This window comes from Glandiceps talaboti, chromosome 4 (genome assembly GCF_964340395.1).
Source record: "Glandiceps talaboti chromosome 4, keGlaTala1.1, whole genome shotgun sequence".
NCBI lineage: Eukaryota > Metazoa > Hemichordata > Enteropneusta > Spengelidae > Glandiceps > Glandiceps talaboti.
In genome coordinates, this window is record NC_135552.1 from 17744223 (window position 1) to 17750870 (window position 6648).

A 6648-nucleotide genomic window follows, 5' to 3' on the forward strand; every position below is an offset into this window, starting at 1 on the left:
CTAGTACAACTTTAAGGAAATTTAATTAAAAATATGGCATACTAATCAAATCTGTATGTCTTGCAAGATTGCAAGATTTTGATGGATGCATGCCAAAATTGATTTAAAAAAAGAAAAGTTTAAAAAATAAGTTACAAGCATCAGATAATTATAAGCAAATCAGTGTTTAATAGCAAAGTTTAAGAAAGGGTCATATGCAGTTTTATTGGTTGATGGGCATTATCACTGTATATTGACTTTAGTGAATATTGACTAGTTGAAATTAACTTATTCACTTCTTATTTACCTGATATTTCTGTCCAATTCTCTCCTTCCCCTTGAACTACACACAACAGGTGATGTTTATTGGAAGAACCCCCTAGCTAGCACCTTACATAACATCAAAAGATTCCCTAGGTTAGTAGTTCTAATCTCTTTATAGATCTTTTCTCTACAGGTAAAGCGCCACCAGTGGCCAGGCCACCACCACCAAAGAAAGTACCGCCACGACCAGCGCCCCCAAAGACAAGACCACAGACAATCATAGAAGATGAAATCTTGGCACCTATGAGACCTGGAAGTAAGTAAGATACTTTACATGAAAGATGTTAAAGGCATGTTTCTGTCTCTTTGGCTAAGAAACTCAAAATTAAACAGTATAATTACAAGAAAACGAAATATCAACCAAAGTTGATGACAGTTCACAGACAGGGACAGATATGCAAGGACCAGTTTTACATGTAAAGACAAAAGTTAAGAATCTACATCGTCATTAGAATTTGAAACTTGTTTTTTACAGAATAGCTCTAATTGAGAATATTTCACCAAAAAAGGAAAAAAATATTCATGATACAAATGTTGAATATTACAAAAAAAAAATCAAAAAGAAAAGATTATGGTGAGGACTGTACAGATAGTTCTGTGAAAACTAATATAAGTCAATGACCCGACTGACATAGACAAAACGAAAACAAATTAAGAGTAGGGTTATATATCAATAAATACATATTTTGTAAATATGTAGAGAGAGAAACATACTGTAAACCTGGAAATTTTCACTAAAGACTTATTTTCACTTATTTTACTAGAAACAAAATTGCAAAAATAAGTAGTGACTAAAATGCCTTCTTGTACATGAACACAATGTTCCAGTCTGATAATTTGAGAAAATTGGTCTTTGAGAACTTGCTGAAGACTGTAAAAATGCAAAATTTTGTAGTACTGAAAATATCTAGGTTTTCAGTATACATGACAATATATATAATGTAAAGAATCTGATATAGAAGTAAGAGAAATAAAAGGGGGACAGCATATAATGCAAATTATTTATTGTATTGGTACACGGAAACACTTGTTTTAATCCTTGGTGTTACAAGCTAGTCACTGAAATCTTACCCTCCAACACATCTTTATCAAAGTGACATTTGGCAAAATATCTCAGGTATATGAAAAACATGCAAAAAATATTAACTAACTTTGTAATCATTATTTAACTTAACCCAACAAAAATACCTTACATATATCTAATTTGCATAACTATTGGTAAAAAATATGTAACATATTGAGTTGTTGTCAGTGAAATATTTACATATTGTATTGATGTACTAACTGTAAACAGAATGCTTCCAGGCATTACAGTACAAAACACGTGTAACACCATATCCTCAATACAGACAACATGGCTATATACTATTACATGTAAAACTGGGATGTATACCAGCACATAGTTCTGAAATCTACAGCTGTGTTAGTTCACATACCATACATCACCAGTAGCCATATACTATACACAATGAGAGAGTGAGTGGTCAGCCTCTAGTACTACCATAGTATATTGTTGTGACAACATTGTTGTGAAATAACAACAGTTTTACAATGACCTTTGTACCTCTGTGTATCAGTTATCGCTGATTGCTATTTTTATCTTGTGTATATAAGTTATTGATCAACCAGACAGGATTGTCGTAATACATTCTCATCATATAATAGTATATACTGGGATTATTCAGTAGTCTTTTAGTCTACAAAAATCTTTCTTACAATATGACCTCCGACCAGGGTTCATTACTGCCAGGTAGGACTGTCTATGTTTCTGTACATAATATTGTGTCGGCTTCCTAGTACACTATACAGTGGTTGACATGTTAGCTAATACTAGTCAATACACATTGTACCGTTACAATAGCCATGATGGGAGTGTATTTACAGATTGCACTTCCTAGTAGTTGGCAGATTCATTATAACAGAATGAATCTTGTATACTATTGTACTGCTAAAGTCATAGTATTAATAGTATATAAAAAGACTGATGTTGTAGGTAAGCTTGACAATACTAGAATGTGTATAGACTAATTAGCTAATGAGTACTGACTAGCATATACAAGGTAACAGATACAAAAGTTGAAAAGTTCACTGACATCTATTCATGATGACATTTATTCAAGATCAAGACATGATACCAAAGTTGTCTGACATCCCTCTTTATCATAACAAATGTATAATGAGTTATTGTAGGGTTAGGTAGACTTAGAGTTTTTTGGGTTTTTTAAATTGACCCTTATGACCTTTGGTCTAATTTAATAATTTGTCTGATAGTTTGTTCTTGACTTTTCATATAAATAAGGTATGACCCATTAACCTGGAGCCACCTAAATCACTGTACAGTACAAAAGTTCATAATAATGTTGTTTAAAATTTCACAACAAGAAACAGGACTTGAATAACCTCTGGTCTAATTTGATAATTTTCCAATATATTATTGTAGACTTTTCATTTTAAAAAAACCCTGTGACCTTGGACCACCTAAATCAGCGTACTTTTAATATGGTACTTAATAATTTTCTTTTTTTTCAAAATAAAGCAGGGACTTGTAACCTCATGCTTTAAGTTAGTCAGTTTTCTGTGAGAATATGTTGTCAACATGAAATGTAGGGAAAGTACTTGACTCATTAATTTTGGTTCGACTTTGTCAGCCTGCAGTGATTTATATTTCTGTTTGAATAGATACACAATTTGACCTTTTGACCCCAGGTTTGATTTAGTCAGGTGTGTATTATGATGTATATAAGAGAAGCTATATGAAGCCAGGACACGTAACACTGGACATTGGTCCTTGAAATTACTATAGTGTATTACTATCACTATTGTCATTATAATGTATGTATGTATGCCATGGTACAAATAGGGGAATGATCTCATAGCCTCTAGTTCCTTGTACAAAATGTGAATAGGCTGTAGTTTATTTGTTGTTATCCAGCTCAATGCTCACAACCATGGAGATGACTTTACAATCTGGTAAATCAATGGATCTTGTTTCTGTTGTAAAAAAAATTTAATTTGTTAAAGATAGTTTGAGACCGAGGGTAGGGCTGGTCATAGACTTTGGCGAGAGACATCTATAGGCTGATGTTGAATAGTTTGAGACAGAAGTTACGATTGACCAGAGATGTTGGAGAAAAACATCTATGGTCCAACATCGCTTTGTATCTTCAACTGGTTGATCTTGGTTTGTGTCGTCCTCTCACTGTGTAATGATCAGCCAGCAAAGATACTTTAGGCTAGGACTGACTGAGCTCTGTTTGCAGAAATATATGTGAAGTATTGTAAAATGGTTGCTGCATATGTGATGTTTTACTTGTGAATATAATACCATAGTTATCTACATTATGATATTGTCAACTGATTGACATCTACCTCCATATCCATGCCAGCAAAACCTTCAGTAGTGTATAAATAGATGTCAAATATTAGAAATTCACATTTCTACCCATGGATGGACTGATAACACATGGTACTTGAAACATCAAGTCTTTATTATATCATTAATAAAATGATAACACTTACATATTTTAAGTTACAATAAAATATTATAACGTTACATTTTGTCTATGTATTCTACTATGCCATGCTTTCTATAGCATGTTATGCTATGTTATGTTATGTTATGCTATGTTATGCGTTGTTATGTTATGTTATGTTGTTATGTTATGTTACGTCATGTTATGCTACGTTATGTTATGTTATGCTATGTTATGCATGTTATGTTATGTTATGTCATGCTATGTTGTCATGTTTTGTTATGTTATGTTATGTTATGTTATGCTATGCTATGCTCTGCTATGCTATGTTTAATGCTATGTTATTATGATATAGAAATTTATAGGGTATTAAACCAGGGTTATGAAAATATCTTTGCTAAATAAATTAAGCCAACCTCATCATATACCAGTATTATTGTAACACTGTAAAGCCCCACCACCACCACCCTTTCAAACTGGAGTTAAAATTTAGGGGTGAAAATTGTGCTAGCAAACATATAATGATGTGTATGTAATCTTTATGGCACCACTGATAAGGTAATACCAACATGTAAGGATTGAAACTCTGACCTTGAAATGATAGTAATAAATGTCTAATATTAAGTACATACCATATAACATAGTCAGTAATTTATTGTATTCTCATAGATTTTATAACGTTTTACTTCCCTTTTGCCAGACTTTAATCAAACATTTTGTCAATCACTAGAATCCAGGCAAATGGGGATGTGTATTTTGATTTCCCCATCGTTTTCTTCTCTCATATTATACTTTCAGCATTTGATCAAGCCTAGCTTTAGTTTCTTTGTTGGCCTACAGATAGGATAGGGATTTGAATTTGTTATTTCTCACTGATGGGGAAATAACAAATTCAAAACCCAAATTTGCATGGATTCCAGGCTATATTATAATAAAAATGTAAAAGTACATTTCTACTAGCTTGCTTAAGTTATAGATATTTGCATTGTTACTGAAAGTCTATGATGTGATGCAGTACCACAGGGACTTCTGTTGGTAACATTGAGTTGCAAAATACATACTTCAATACCAGGTTGAATTATAAAAACATAATTAGAATGACAATAGGATCCTGTTACATGGTCTATTTCTGTTTTGGTATGTTTTATATAACATGTTGATTTTTTTTGTTTAATTTGTACAATAGCTATGGAACAGAATGAAGAGGAGATTTCATCATTGGAAGCCAAGATTAATGAGCTGGATGCAGACATCTTTGTAAGTTTATAATGTAGTAAATATTTGTAGATTAGATTGGAATACAGGTAAAGATTTTGACCTAAATTACTAATGAATCAATTGTTTGGTATATGACTGTCAATGGGTTGTGACCTAAATTACAAATGAATGAATGGTTTGGTATATGACTCTCATCGTAGTATTTGTTCAGACAGAGTTCACTGGCCAATGCTGACAATGACTAACATGTAGTCTCGTTAAGGTTGTGACAATGTGCTGTATATATGTTTTAGGTACATTGGAATATAGGTAAAGATTTTTTCCTAAATTACAAATGAATCAATGGTTTCAAATTGGTATATGACTCCCAGTGCTGTAATATCTGTTCAGACATTGTCAGAGTTCACTGGTCATTGCTGACAATGACATAACATGTATACTAGGCTGGTTAAGTTTATGACAATGTGCTGTATATATGTTTTAGATCAGATTGGAATACAGGTAAAGATTTTGACCTAAATTACAAATGAATGGTTTGGTATATGACTGTCACTGTACATAGTATTTGTTCAGACATGGTCAGTCAGAGTTCACTTGTCAATGCTGACAATGTCTTGTAAAGGTATGACAATGTACTGTATATATATGTTGTAAATTGAATTGGAACACAGGTAAAGATTTTGACCTAAATTACAAATTCTTTGGTGTGTGTGACTCACACTGTCTATTGTTCCACAGACAAGGTAGAAACTGTGATTGTTCAGACATTGTCAGCGTAAACTAGTCAATGTTAACCATGAACACAATGCAGCCTGGTCATCATTCAGTGATCAGTACAGAGTCTACAGATCATACACTCTGCTAACTGCATGTCTATGGTAGTGGCCACACCTAAATTATTAATGACATGTTTATTAAACCATTTTTCTGACTATTTATGTCATCTTGACCTTAAGAAAGGAGAGGTATTATTTAATACCAAGGATTGTAATCACAAATAAATACAGTTGGTTTCTTAATGTTTTATTGCTTTTAGAATTCCTAGACATAATTGAAAGATTAAAGTATGGCGTGCATATATGATTGTTATGTTGTAAAGTCAGTGATAAAGTATTTGTTTAGTGTTTGTTTATTTGTTTGTTAATTTTACCACTATTCTATCTACAGACCAAAAGGAAACTAGATCTAGGCTTGCTTGTTTGTATGTCTGTGTGTGTGTGTGTGTGTGTCTGTGTTTTTGTTTGTTTGTTGGGTGTTTTTTTTTGTTTGTTTGTTATACCACCCATGCTATCTGAAAGCCAACAAGGAAACCTAGAGCTAGGCTTGTTTGTTTGTTTGTGTGGCTGTCTGTATGTCTGTGTTTTTTGTTTGTTTGTTTGTTTGTTTGTTTGTTATACCACCCATGCTATCTGAAAGCCAACAAGGAAACTAGAGCTAGGCGTGTTTGTTTGTTTGTTTGTGTGGCTGTCTGTATGTCTGTGTTTTTTGTTTGTTTGTTTGTTTGTTTGTTTGTTTGTTTTTTATACCACTCATGCTATCTGAAAGCCAACAAGGAAACTAGAGCTAGGCGTGTTTGTTTGTTTGTTTGTGTGGCTGTCTGTCTGTCTGTGTTTTTGTTTGTTTGTTTGTGTGTTTGTTTGTTATACCACTCATG